The sequence below is a fragment of the Octopus bimaculoides genome, chromosome 4 (genome assembly GCF_046866305.1).
Source record: "Octopus bimaculoides isolate indiv1 chromosome 4, ASM4686630v1, whole genome shotgun sequence".
Lineage (NCBI taxonomy): Eukaryota > Metazoa > Mollusca > Cephalopoda > Octopoda > Octopodidae > Octopus > Octopus bimaculoides.
Genome location: NC_142931.1, coordinates 141,937,678 through 141,950,854, shown reverse-complemented (window position 1 = coordinate 141,950,854; position 13,177 = coordinate 141,937,678). Strand labels below are relative to the sequence as shown.

At 42.9% G+C, this 13,177-nt stretch overlaps 15 non-coding genes across 15 annotated transcripts; 6 read left to right on the top strand and 9 right to left on the bottom strand.

Moving 5' to 3' along the window:
* Positions 1 to 23: 23 nt before the first annotated feature.
* On the bottom strand, positions 24 to 97 carry Trnai-aau (transfer RNA isoleucine (anticodon AAU)). The gene has a single exon. It is a non-coding gene; the product is annotated as a tRNA-Ile (tRNA).
* Positions 98 to 956: 859 nt separating this feature from the next.
* Trnay-gua (transfer RNA tyrosine (anticodon GUA)) lies at positions 957 to 1,050 on the top strand. Its single transcript has 2 exons — positions 957 to 993; positions 1,015 to 1,050. It is a non-coding gene; the product is annotated as a tRNA-Tyr (tRNA).
* A 791-nt stretch (positions 1,051 to 1,841) lies between these two features.
* Positions 1,842 to 1,915, bottom strand: Trnai-aau (transfer RNA isoleucine (anticodon AAU)). Its single transcript has one exon. It is a non-coding gene; the product is annotated as a tRNA-Ile (tRNA).
* A 674-nt stretch (positions 1,916 to 2,589) lies between these two features.
* Positions 2,590 to 2,663, bottom strand: Trnai-aau (transfer RNA isoleucine (anticodon AAU)). The gene has a single exon. It is a non-coding gene; the product is annotated as a tRNA-Ile (tRNA).
* Positions 2,664 to 3,230: 567 nt separating this feature from the next.
* Trnay-gua (transfer RNA tyrosine (anticodon GUA)) lies at positions 3,231 to 3,324 on the top strand. Its single transcript has 2 exons — positions 3,231 to 3,267; positions 3,289 to 3,324. It is a non-coding gene; the product is annotated as a tRNA-Tyr (tRNA).
* Positions 3,325 to 3,754: 430 nt separating this feature from the next.
* Trnai-aau (transfer RNA isoleucine (anticodon AAU)) lies at positions 3,755 to 3,828 on the bottom strand. Its single transcript has one exon. It is a non-coding gene; the product is annotated as a tRNA-Ile (tRNA).
* An 860-nt stretch (positions 3,829 to 4,688) lies between these two features.
* Trnay-gua (transfer RNA tyrosine (anticodon GUA)) lies at positions 4,689 to 4,782 on the top strand. The gene is made up of 2 exons: positions 4,689 to 4,725; positions 4,747 to 4,782. It is a non-coding gene; the product is annotated as a tRNA-Tyr (tRNA).
* A 1,539-nt stretch (positions 4,783 to 6,321) lies between these two features.
* Positions 6,322 to 6,395, bottom strand: Trnai-aau (transfer RNA isoleucine (anticodon AAU)). Its single transcript has one exon. It is a non-coding gene; the product is annotated as a tRNA-Ile (tRNA).
* Positions 6,396 to 6,962: 567 nt separating this feature from the next.
* Trnay-gua (transfer RNA tyrosine (anticodon GUA)) lies at positions 6,963 to 7,056 on the top strand. The gene is made up of 2 exons: positions 6,963 to 6,999; positions 7,021 to 7,056. It is a non-coding gene; the product is annotated as a tRNA-Tyr (tRNA).
* A 429-nt stretch (positions 7,057 to 7,485) lies between these two features.
* Positions 7,486 to 7,559, bottom strand: Trnai-aau (transfer RNA isoleucine (anticodon AAU)). The gene has a single exon. It is a non-coding gene; the product is annotated as a tRNA-Ile (tRNA).
* An 859-nt stretch (positions 7,560 to 8,418) lies between these two features.
* Positions 8,419 to 8,512, top strand: Trnay-gua (transfer RNA tyrosine (anticodon GUA)). Its single transcript has 2 exons — positions 8,419 to 8,455; positions 8,477 to 8,512. It is a non-coding gene; the product is annotated as a tRNA-Tyr (tRNA).
* Positions 8,513 to 10,769: 2,257 nt separating this feature from the next.
* On the top strand, positions 10,770 to 10,863 carry Trnay-gua (transfer RNA tyrosine (anticodon GUA)). Its single transcript has 2 exons — positions 10,770 to 10,806; positions 10,828 to 10,863. It is a non-coding gene; the product is annotated as a tRNA-Tyr (tRNA).
* Positions 10,864 to 11,293: 430 nt separating this feature from the next.
* On the bottom strand, positions 11,294 to 11,367 carry Trnai-aau (transfer RNA isoleucine (anticodon AAU)). The gene has a single exon. It is a non-coding gene; the product is annotated as a tRNA-Ile (tRNA).
* A 594-nt stretch (positions 11,368 to 11,961) lies between these two features.
* On the bottom strand, positions 11,962 to 12,035 carry Trnai-aau (transfer RNA isoleucine (anticodon AAU)). Its single transcript has one exon. It is a non-coding gene; the product is annotated as a tRNA-Ile (tRNA).
* Positions 12,036 to 12,458: 423 nt separating this feature from the next.
* Positions 12,459 to 12,532, bottom strand: Trnai-aau (transfer RNA isoleucine (anticodon AAU)). Its single transcript has one exon. It is a non-coding gene; the product is annotated as a tRNA-Ile (tRNA).
* Positions 12,533 to 13,177: the final 645 nt, after the last annotated feature.

Below are 13,177 nucleotides of genomic sequence, written 5' to 3'. Positions count from 1 at the left end.
ATACAAATATCAAAAAAGCTATGTGGCCAGTATGGGGCTCGAACCCACGACATTCGCGTTATTAGCACGACGCTCTAACCAACTGAGCTAACCGGCCTTCGATAATCTGCCAACCGTTTTGACATTGACGACCTTATTGTGGTGAATGGCTGAAAAGGTAGGTCGTTGAGTGGTATTTTGTTATTTCTCTTTACGCTGTGAGTTCAAATTCTACGAAAGTCGGTTTCAACTTTAATCATTGTGGAGTTGTTTAAAGTAAGTCAGTGAAGGGAATCAAGGGGCTAATACGGTTTCGCACCTCTACTTGGTAAATGCAGTTTACATAGAAATGCTTTGTGGTTATATGCATGGAGAAGTTGTGAGATAGACACCTACGTATATATATAAAGAGAGACAAAGTGCTAGATAGACATCCATATAGACAACTGTACAAAGACAGGTCAACAAACGGATACCTGCGTATAGACAGATAGAGAGATACCTACGTACGTAGAGTGTCGGATAGACACCTATACATTCAGGGACCAATAGACAGAGAGATATCTGTATGCAGAAAGAGAGAGAGAGTGGGGGTGGGGAGAGATAAACAGAATAAACATACAGAGATAGACTAATAGAGAGACAGACAAATAGATAGATAGATAGAGAGACACAAAGGTCTCTGGGTTTTTCCTAAACACTGCTATATTCCGTCCCCGTTTCCTTACATATCTTACATACTAACATATTCCCTCACCCCTCCTCTCTGAATCTTCCCTTATACCACTTGCCTCCTCCTCATGCTCCTCCTGTTTCTCCTGTTCCTCCTCCTGCTCCTCCTCTTGCTCCTCCTCCACGTCCTGCTTCTTCTCCACCCCCTGCTTCTTCTCCTCCTCTCACATAATACCAAACAGTTGGCGTAGTTTTAACTTCACATTTCTTACGACTAATCTATTTGAGAATCAGTGTCTCCGTGTCTCGCGATAGCTCAGTTGGTAGAGCGGAGGACTGTAGTTTGTTATTGAAACGTCTGACATCCTTAGGTCGATGGTTCGAATCCGTCTCGCGAGATTCGTGTTTTTTTCCCTTTTTTTTTTTAATTAAAATATTTCCTTGTTTTATCCTTTATTTGTTTCGGTCGTTGGACTGCGGCCATGCTGGAACAATTTCTTGTGTTGGTTAAGTCGAGCGAACCGACGCGATATATTTTTGTGTAGTACTATTTTATCGGTCATTTTGCCGATACGCCAAGTTACGGAGACGTAAACAGACCAACACCTGTTGTGAAGTGTTGGTGAGACGGCAGACGCAACGACGCATATATACACAACGAGCTTTCGCATAGCTTCTGTCTTTACTACTTTAGGCACAAGGCCCACAATTTCGGGTGAGGATCCAGTCGATGAGTACTTAAGTGGTACTTAATTTATCGACTTTGAAAGGATGAAAGGCAAAGTCGACCTCGGCGGAATTCGAACTCAGAACGTAAAGACAGACGTAATACCACTAAGCCTTTCGCCCGGCGTGCTAACGATTCTGCCAGATCGCCGCCTTAACATGGCTTCCGTCTACCAGATTCACTGACAAGGCATTGGTTCGATCGGAGTCGCTTATTCATTGTACGAACTTTGGGATTGAACGTGAAAGCTGTGTGTTGCAAAGTGAAGTTTTGAGCCATATAAGGATCTTTCTGAACTGAAGGGCACAACTTTTCATTTATGTCTTTATGTTTTATGTAGTGTTAAGAAAACAAGTGGTGCCCGTGTGGTGCCCGTGTGGTGCCCGTCAATTCAGAAAGATCCCCATAGGAGTCCGCCTGCGCAAACATGGAAGATTGCAAACTTAAAAAAATGTAAAGTATATGGCCAGTATGGGGCTCGAACCCACGACATTCGCGTTATTAGCACGACGCTCTAACCAACTGAGCTAACCGGCCTTCGTCTATTAGTGATCGTTTTGACATTGATGTTCTTATTGTGGTGAATGGCAGGAAAAGATAAACCGTTGCTTCGTCGTAATAGTGATCGATTTGAGATGAAGTCCTTCTTGTGGTGAATGGCAGGAAATGTTCATTAACCCGATCCTCAATAAACTGTATCTTCCATTTATGGGCATTGGTGGAAGGGTTGATGCCTTGTGCATTGAGCAGAACTGTTGAGGCGATAGTGATGACTGATTTTGATATTTAAAATTTTTTTTATCTTTTACTTGTTTTGGTCGTTGGTCTGTGGCCTTGCTGGAGCACCTTCTTGAGGTGGTCAAGACGAGCAAACCCGCTCTATATATCCTTGTGTGGTAGTATTTTATCGGTCTTTTTGCCAAAATGCCAAGATACAGGGACGTAAAGAGACCAACTCTCGCTGTGAAGCGTTGGTGGCGCGGCATACACATCGACAGGTATACACCCATATATACACAGCGAGCCTCCACATAGTTTCCGTTTACCAGATTCACTGACAAGGCATTGGTTCTATCTATTGGTTCGATAGAAGACGACGCTTATTCATGGTACGAATTTTGTGATCGAATGTGAAAGCAGGTGGTTGCAAAGCGAAGTTTTCAACCATAAACCCATGCCTGCGCAAAATGAACGCAGGTACAAAAGTTAAATGGCCAGTATGGGGCTCGAACCCACGACATTCGCGTTATTAGCACGACGCTCTAACCAACTGAGCTAACCGGCCTTCATGGGAAGGTTTCACATTTTGAACATTGATGTCCTTATTGTGATGAATGGCAGAAAATATAAGTCATTGGGTAGCATTTTCTTGTTTCTCTTTACACTGAGAGTTCAAAGTCTACGGAAGTCGGCTTCAGCTTTGGAGAGAGGCAGAGTTGCCTGTAAGCATAAAGAGACTGATATAGAATAAGAGAGAGAAAGAGAGAGGGGGAGAGAGAGAGAGAGAGAGAGAGAGAGATAGAGAGAGACAGAGACAGAGAGAGAGAGAGAGTGAGAGAGGGGGGAGGGAAATAGAAAGACAGAGATTGAATGACACACAAAGAGACAAGCAGATAGATAGATAGACAGATTGAAAGGTTTCCGGATTTTTTCCTAAGCACTTCTATACTCCGTCTCCGTTTCTTACATGTCTTACTAACATATTCCCTCCTCCCCTCTAAATCTTCCCTCATTCAACTTGCCTTCTCTTTCTCCTCACTGTTTCCTTCTCACACATAATACCAAACAGTTGGCGTATTTTTAATTTCATATTTCTTAGGACTAAACTATTTTGCAGATGAGTTGACTGTGTCTCGCGATAGCTCAGTTGGTAGAGCGGAGGACTGTAGTTTGTTATTTGAACGTCTGACATCCTTAGGTCGGTGGTTCGAATCCGTCTCGCGAGATTTGTGTTTTTATTTTTTTTTATTAAAATATTTCTTTATTTTATCTTTCACTTGTTCCGGTTGTATGACTGCTGTCATGCTGGAACACTTCCGTGGGGTGCCTAAGTCTAGCAAACTCTGTCAGTATATTTTCGTGTGGTACTATTTCATCGGACATCTTGCCGAAAATCGAAGTTACGGGTACGAAAACACAGTAACTCCAGTTGCCAAGTGTTGCTGGGACGGCATACACAACGACATACAACGGGATTGCACACAGTTTTCGTCTACCAGATTCGCTGAGAAGGTATAGATTTGCTATGAGGTATGGAAGACGGTTATTCATGGTACGAACTGTGGGATTGAATGTGAAAGCAGATGGTTGCAAAGCGAATTTCTTAATCATGCAACCATACCTGCGCAAAAGAATACAAATATCAAAAAAGCTATGTGGCCAGTATGGGGCTCGAACCCACGACATTCGCGTTATTAGCACGACGCTCTAACCAACTGAGCTAACCGGCCTTCGATAACCTGCCAACCGTTTTGACATTGACGACCTTATTGTGGTGAATGGCTGAAAAGGTAGGTGGTTGAGTGGTATTTTGTTATTTCTCTTTACGCTGTGAGTTCAAATTCTACGAAAGTCGGTTTCAACTTTAATCATTGTGGAGTTGTTTAAAGTAAGTCAGTGAAGGGAATCAAGGGGCTAATACGGTTTCGCACCTCTACTTGGTAAATGCAGTTTACATAGAAATGCTTTGTGGTTATATGCATGAAGAAGTTGTGAGATAGACACCTACGTATATATATAAAGAGAGACAAAGTGCTAGATAGACATCCATATAGACAACTGTACAAAGACAGGTCAACAAACGGATACCTGTGTATAGACAGATAGAGAGATACCTACGTACGTAGAGTGTCGGAGAGACACCTGTACATTCAGGGACAAATAGACAGAGAGATATCTTTATGCAGAAACAGAGAGAGAGTGGGGGGGGGGGAGAGATAAACAGAATAAACAGACAGAGATAGACTGATAGAGAGACAGACAAATAGATAGATAGATAGAGAGACACAAAGGTCTCTGGGTTTTTCCTAAACACTGCTATATTCCGTCCCCGTTTCCTTACATATCTTACATACTAACATATTCCCTCACCCCTCCTCTCTGAATCTTCCCTTATACCACTTGCCTCCTCCTCATGCTCCTCCTGTTTCTCCTGTTCCTCCTCCTGCTCCTCCTCTTGCTCCTCCTCCGCGTCCTGCTTCTTCTCCACCTCCTGCTTCTTCTCCTCCTCTCACATAATACCAAACAGTCGGCGTAGTTTTAACTTCACATTTCTTACGACGAATCTATTTGAGAATCAGTGTATCCGTGTCTCGCGATAGCTCAGTTGGTAGAGCGGAGGACTGTAGTTTGTTATTGAAACGTCTGACATCCTTAGGTCGATGGTTCGAATCCGTCTCGCGAGATTCGTGTTTTTTACCCTTTTTTTTTTAAATTAAAATATTTCCTTGTTTTATCCTTTATTTGTTTCGGTCGTTGGACTGCGGCCATGCTGGAACAATTTCTTGTGTTGGTTAAGTCGAGCGAACCGACGCGATATATTTTTGTGTAGTACTATTTTATCGGTCATTTTGCCGATACGCCACGTTACGGAGACGTAAACAGACCAACACCTGTTGTGAAGTGTTGGTGAGACGGCAGACGCAACGACGCATATATACACAACGAGCTTTCGCATAGCTTCTGTCTTTTCTACTTTAGGCACAAGGCCCACAATTTCGGGTGAGGATCCAGTCGATGAGTACTTAAGTGGTACTTAATTTATCGACTTTGAAAGTATGAAAGGCAAAGTCGACCTCGGCGGAATTCGAACTCAGAACGTAAAGACAGACGTAATACCACTAAGCCTTTCGCCCGGCGTGCTAACGATTCTGCCAGATCGCCGCCTTAACATGGCTTCCGTCTACCAGATTCACTGACAAGGCATTGGTTCGATCGGAGTCGCTTATTCATTGTACGAACTTTGGGATTGAACGTGAAAGCTGTGTGTTGCAAAGTGAAGTTTTGAGCCATATAAGGATCTTTCTGAACTGAAGGGCACAACTTTTCATTTATGTCTTTATGTTTTATGTAGTGTTAAGAAAACAAGTGGTGCCTGTGTGGTGCCCGTGTGGTGCCCGTCAATTCAGAAAGATCCCCATAGGAGTCCGCCTGCGCAAACATGGAAGATTGCAAACTTAAAAAAATGTAAAGTATATTGCCAGTATGGGGCTCGAACCCACGACATTCGCGTTATTAGCACGACGCTCTAACCAACTGAGCTAACCGGCCTTCGTCTAGTAGTGATCGTTTTGACATTGATGTTCTTATTGTGGTGAATGGCAGGAAAAGATAAACCGTTGCTTCGTCGTAATAGTGATCGATTTGAGATGAAGTCCTTCTTGTGGTGAATGGCAGGAAATGTTCATTAACCCGATCCTCAATAAACTGTATCTTCCATTTATGGGCATTGGTGGAAGGGTTGATGCCTTGTGCATTGAGCAGAACTGTTGAGGCGATAGTGATGACTGATTTTGATATTTAAAAATTTTTTTATCTTTTACTTGTTTTGGTCGTTGGTCTGTGGCCTTGCTGGAGCACCTTCTTGAGGTGGTCAAGACGAGCAAACCCGCTCTATATATCCTTGTGTGGTAGTATTTTATCGGTCTTTTTGCCAAAATGCCAAGATACGGGGACGTAAAGAGACCAACTCTCGCTGTGAAGCGTTGGTGGCGCGGCATACACATCGACAGGTATACACCCATATATACACAGCGAGCCTCCACATAGTTTCCGTTTACCAGATTCACTGACAAGGCATTGGTTCTATCTATTGGTTCGATAGAAGACGACGCTTATTCATGGTATGAATTTTGTGATCGAATGTGAAAGCAGGTGGTTGCAAAGCGAAGTTTTCAACCATAAACCCATGCCTGCGGAAAAAGAACGCAGGTACAAAAGTTAAATGGCCAGTATGGGGCTCGAACCCACGACATTCGCGTTATTAGCACGACGCTCTAACCAACTGAGCTAACCGGCCTTCATGGGAAGGATTAACATTTTGAACATTGATGTCCTTATTGTGATGAATGGCAGAAAAGATAAGTCGTTGGGTAGCATTTTCTTGTTTCTCTTTACACTGAGAGTTCAAAGTCTACGAAAGTCGGCTTCAGCTTTGGAGAGAGGCAGAGTTGCCTGTAAGCATAAAGAGACTGATATAGAATAAGAGAGAGAAAGAGAGAGGGAGAGAGAGAGAGAAAGAGAGAGAGATAGAGAGAGAGAGAGAGAGACAGAGAGAGAGAGAGAAGGAGAGAGGGGGGAGGGAAATAGAAAGACAGAGATTGAATGCCACACAAAGAGACAAGCAGATAGATAGATAGACAGATTGAAAGGTTTCCGGATTTTTTCCTAAGCACTTCTATACTCCGTCTCCGTTTCTTACATGTCCTACTAACATATTCCCTCCTCCCCTCTAAATCTTCCCTCATTCAACTTGCCTTCTCTACCTCCTCACTGTTTCCTTCTCACACATAATACCAAATAGTTGGCATATTTTTAATTTCATATTTCTTAGGACTAAACTATTTTGCAGATGATGTGACTGTGTCTCGCGATAGCTCAGTTGGTAGAGCGGAGGACTGTAGTTTGTTATTTGAACGTCTGACATCCTTCGGTCGGTTGTTCGAATCCGTCTCGCGAGTTTTGTGTTTTTATTTTTTTTATTAAAATATTTCTTTATTTTATCTTTCACTTGTTCCGGTTGTATGACTGCGGTCATGCTGGAACACTTCCGTGGGGTGCCTAAGTCTAGCAAACTCTGTCAGTATATTTTCGTGTGGTACTATTTCATCGGACATCTTGCCGAAAATCGAAGTTACGGGTACGAAAACACAGTAACTCCAGTTGCCAAGTGTTGCTGGGACGGCATACACAACGACATACAACGGGATTGCACACAGTTTTCGTCTACCAGATTCGCTGAGAAGGCATAGATTTTCTATGAAGTATGGAAGACGGTTATTCATGGTACGAACTGTGGGATTGAATGTGAAAGCAGATGGTTGCAAAGCGAATTTCTTAATGATGCAACCATACCTGCGCAAAAGAATACAAATATCAAAAAAGCTATGTGGCCAGTATGGGGCTCGAACCCACGACTTTCGCGTTATTAGCACGACGCTCTAACCAACTGAGCTAACCGGCCTTCGATAACCCGCCAACCGTTTTGACATTGACGACCTTATTGTGGTGAATGGCTGAAAAGGTAGGTGGTTGAGTGGTATTTTGTTATTTCTCTTTACGCTGTGAGTTCAAATTCTACGAAAGTCGGTTTCAACTTTAATCATTGTGGAGTTGTTTAAAGTAAGTCAGTGAAGGGAATCAAGGGGCTAATACGGTTTCACACCTCTACTTGGTAAATGCAGTTTACATAGAAATGCTTTGTGGTTATATGCATGGAGAAGTTGTGAGATAGACACCTACGTATATATATAAAGAGAGACAAAGTGCTAGATAGACATCCATATAGACAACTGTACAAAGACAGGTCAACAAACGGATACCTGTGTATAGACAGATAGAGAGATACCTACGTACGTAGAGTGTCGGATAGACATCTGTACATTCAGGGACCAATAGACAGAGAGATATCTGTATGCAGAAAGAGAGAGAGAGTGGGGGGGGGGAGAGATAAACAGAATAAACAGACAGAGATAGACTGATAGAGAGACAGACAAATAGATAGATAGAGAGAGAGACACAAAGGTCTCTGGGTTTTTCCTAAACACTGCTATATTCCGTCCCCGTTTCCTTACATATCTTACATACTAACATATTCCCTCACCCCTCCTCTCTGAATCTTCCCTTATACCACTTGCCTCCTCCTCATGCTCCTCCTGTTTCTCCTGTTCCTCCTCCTGCTCCTCCTCTTGCTCCTCCTCCGCGTCCTGCTTCTTCTCCACCTCCTGCTTCTTCTCCTCCTCTCACATAATACCAAACAGTTGGCGTAGTTTTAACTTCACATTTCTTACGACTAATCTATTTGAGAATCAGTGTATCCGTGTCTCGCGATAGCTCAGCTGGTAGAGCGGAGGACTGTAGTTTGTTATTGAAACGTCTGACATCCTTAGGTCGATGGTTCGAATCCGTCTCGCGAGATTCGTGTTTTTTTCCTATTTTTTTTTTAATTAAAATATTTCCTTGTTTTATCCTTTATTTGTTTCGGTCGTTGGACTGCGGCCATGCTGGAACAATTTCTTGTGTTGGTTAAGTCGAGCGAACCGACGCGATATATTTTTGTGTAGTACTATTTTATCGGTCATTTTGCCGATACGCCACGTTACGGAGACGTAAACAGACCAACACCTGTTGTGAAGTGTTGGTGAGACGGCAGACGCAACGACGCATATATACACAACGAGCTTTCGCATAGCTTCTGTCTTTTCTACTTTAGGCACAAGGCCCACAATTTCGGGTGAGGATCCAGTCGATGAGTACTTAAGTGGTACTTAATTTATCGACTTTGAAAGGATGAAAGGCAAAGTCGACCTCGGCGGAATTCGAACTCAGAACGTAAAGACAGACGTAATACCACTAAGCCTTTCGCCCGGCGTGCTAACGATTCTGCCAGATCGCCGCCTTAACATGGCTTCCGTCTACCAGATTCACTGACAAGGCATTGGTTCGATCGGAGTCGCTTATTCATTGTACGAACTTTGGGATTGAACGTGAAAGCTGTGTGTTGCAAAGTGAAGTTTTGAGCCATATAAGGATCTTTCTGAACTGAAGGGCACAACTTTTCATTTATATCTTTATGTTTTATGTAGTGTTAAGAAAACAAGTGGTGCCTGTGTGGTGCCCGTCAATTCAGAAAGATCCCCATGGGAGTCCGCCTGCGCAAACATGGAAGATTGCAAACTTAAAAAAAAGTAAAGGATATGGCCAGTATGGGGCTCGAACCCACGACATTCGCGGTATTAGCACGACGCTCTAACCACCTGAGCTAACCGGCCTTCGTCTGTTAGTGATCGTTTTGACATTGATGTTCTTATTGTGGTGAATGGCAGGAAAAGATAAACCGTTGCTTCGTCGTAATAGTGATCGATTTGAGATGAAGTCCTTCTTGTGGTGAATGGCAGGAAATGTTCATTAACCCGATCCTCAATAAACTGTATCTTCCATTTATGGGCATTGGTGGAAGGGTTGATGCCTTGTGCATTGAGCAGAACTGTTGAGGCGATAGTGATGACTGATTTTGATATTTAAAAAATTTTTTATCTTTTACTTGTTTTGGTCGTTGGTCTGTGGCCTTGCTGGGGCACCTTCTTGAGGTGGTCAAGACGAGCAAACCCGCTCTATATATCCTTGTGTGGTAGTATTTTATCGGTCTTTTTGCCAAAATGCCAAGATACGGGGACGTAAAGAGACCAACTCTCGCTGTGAAGCGTTGGTGGCGCGGCATACACATCGACAGGTATACACCCATATATACACAGCGAGCCTCCACATAGTGTCCGTTTACCAGATTCACTGACAAGGCATTGGTTCTATCTATTGGTTCGATAGAAGACGACGCTTATTCATGGTACGAATTTTGTGATCGAATGTGAAAGCAGGTTGTTGCAAAGCGAAGTTTTCAACCATAAACCCATGCCTGCGCAAAAAGAACGCAGGTACAAAAGTTAAATGGCCAGTATGGGGCTCGAACCTACGACATTCGCGTTATTAGCACGACGCTCTAACCAACTGAGCTAACCGGCCTTCATGGGAATGATTAACATTTTGAACATTGATGTCCTTATTGCGATGAATGGCAGAAAAGATAAGTCGTTGGGTAGCATTTTCTTGTTTCTCTTTACACTGAGAGTTCAAAGTCTACGAAAGTCGGCTTCAGCTTTGGAGAGAGGCAGAGTTGCCTGTAAGCATAAAGAGACTGATATAGAATAAGAGAGAGAAAGAGAGAGGGGGAGAGAGAGTGAGAGAGAGAGAGAGAGAGAGAGAGAGATAGAGAGAGAGAGAGAGATAGAGAGAGATAGAGAGAGATAGAGAGAGAGAGAGACAGAGAGAGAGAGAGAGACAGAGAGAGAGAGAGAGACAGAGAGAGAGAGAGAGAGAGGGAGAGAGGGGGGAGGGAAATAGAAAGACAGAGATTGAATGACACACAAAGAGACAAGCAGATAGATAGATAGACAGATTGAAAGGTTTCCGGATTTTTTCCTAAGCACTTCTATACTCCGTCTCCGTTTCTTACATGTCTTACTAACATATTCCCTCCTCCCCTCTAAATCTTCCCTCATTCAACTTGCCTTCTCTTCCTCCTCACTGTTTCCTTCTCACACATAATACCAAACAGTTGGCGTATTTTTAATTTCATATTTCTTAGGACTAAACTATTTTGCAGATGATTTGACTGTGTCTCGCGATAGCTCAGTTGGTATAGCGGAGGACTGTAGTTTGTTATTTGAACGTCTGACATCCTTAGGTCGGTGGTTCGAATCCGTCTCGCGAGATTTGTGTTTTTATTTTTTTTTATTAAAATATTTCTTTATTTTATCTTTCACTTGTTCCGGTTGTATGACTGCGGTCATGCTGGAACACTTCCGTGGGGTGCCTAAGTCTAGCAAACTCTGTCAGTATATTTTCGTGTGGTACTATTTCATCGGACATCTTGCCGAAAATCGAAGTTACGGGTACGAAAACACAGTAACTCCAGTTGCCAAGTGTTGCTGGGACGGCATACACAACGACATACAACGGGATTGCACACAGTTTTCGTCTACGAGATTCGCTGAGAAGGTATAGATTTGCTATGAGGTATGGAAGACGGTTATTCATGGTACGAACTGTGGGATTGAATGTGAAAGCAGATGGTTGCAAAGCGAATTTCTTAATGATGCAACCATACCTGCGCAAAAGAATACAAATATCAAAAAAGCTATGTGGCCAGTATGGGGCTCGAACCCACGACATTCGCGTTATTAGCACGACGCTCTAACCAACTGAGCTAACCGGCCTTCGATAACCTGCCAACCGTTTTGACATTGACGACCTTATTGTGGTGAATGGCTGAAAAGGTAGGTCGTTGAGTGGTATTTTGTTATTTGTCTTTACGCTGTGAGTTCAAATTCTACGAAAGTCGGCTTCAACTTTGAAGAGAGACAGAGTTTGCCTTTGAGCATAAACAGGCTGAGAAATAAACACCTGCATACACATAGTTAGCTAGGTAACTATGTGTATGCAGGTGTTTATTTAGATAGATAGATAAATAAATGGAGGGAGAGGGGGAGGGAGGGAGGACATTAAATGTGAGACTGACAGACAGATAAATAAATATAAATAGATTTCCAGGTCTTTCTTTCAACAGTATTCCGTCTCTCTTTCCTTACATGTGTTACACACCAACACATTTCCCCTCCCCTCTAAACCTTTCCTTATTCCACTTTCTTCTTCTTCTCCTCCCAAGGCATTGGTTCTATCTGGACTATAGAAGACGACGCTTATTCATGGTACGAATTTTGTGATCGAATGTGAAAGCAGGTGGTTGCAAAGCGAAGTTTTCAACCATAAACCCATGCCTGCGCAAAAAGAACGCAGGTACAAAAGTTATATGGCCAGTATGGGGCTCGAACCCACGACATTCGCGTTATTAGCACGACGCTCTAACCAACTGAGCTAACCGGCCCTCTCCTAAACGCTCTACCATTTTAACATTGATGTACTTATTGTAGTAAATGGCTGAAAAGACAGAGCGTTGAGTAGTATTTAGTTATTGCACTTTACACCGTGAGTTCGAATTCTACATGAGTCGAAATTTATCCTTTCCGAAAAGATGAAAGGCAAAGTCGACCTCGGCGGAATTTGAACTCAGAACATAAGACAAACGAAATACCGCTAAACATTTCGCCCGGCGTGCTGACCATTCTGCCAGCTCGCCGCCTTAACACAACTCTGTCTACCATATTCATTGACGAGGTATTGGTTGGATCGTTTATTCATGGTACGTACTTTGGGATTGAACATGAACGCAGTGGGCTGCAAAGCGACGTTCTTAACCATACAAGCATGCCTGCGCAAACATAAAAGATCGTAAGAATAAAAACATATATGGCTAGTATGGGGCTCGAACCCACGACATTCGCGTTATTAGCACGACGCTCTAACCAACTGAGCTAACCGGCCTTCGTCTTCTACTGATCGTTTTGATAGTGACGTCCTTATTGTGGTGAATGGCAGGAAAAGATAACTCGTTTCGAAGTATTTTGTTATTTCTCTTTACGCTGTGAGTTCAAATTCTACGAAAGTCGGTTTCAACTTTAATCATTGTGGAGTTGTTTAAAGTAAGTCAGTGAAGGGAATCAAGGGGCTAATACGGTTTCGCACCTCTACTTGGTAAATGCAGTTTACATAGAAATGCTTTGTGGTTATATGCATGGAGAAGTTGTGAGATAGACACCTACGTATATATGTAAAGAGAGACAAAGTGCTAGATAGACATCCATATAGACAACTGTACAAAGACAGGTCAACAAACGGATACCTGTGTATAGACAGATAGAGAGATACCTACGTACGTAGAGTGTCGGATAGACACCTGTACATTCAGGGACCAATAGACAGAGAGATATCTGTATGCAGAAAGAGAGAGAGAGAGTGGGGGGGGGGAGAGATAAACAGAATAAACAGACAGAGATAGACTGATAGAGAGACAGACAAATAGATTGATAGATAGAGAGACACAAAGGTCTCTGGGTTTTTCCTAAACACTGCTATATTCCGTCCCCGTTTCCTTACATATCTTACATACTAACATATTCCCTCACCCCT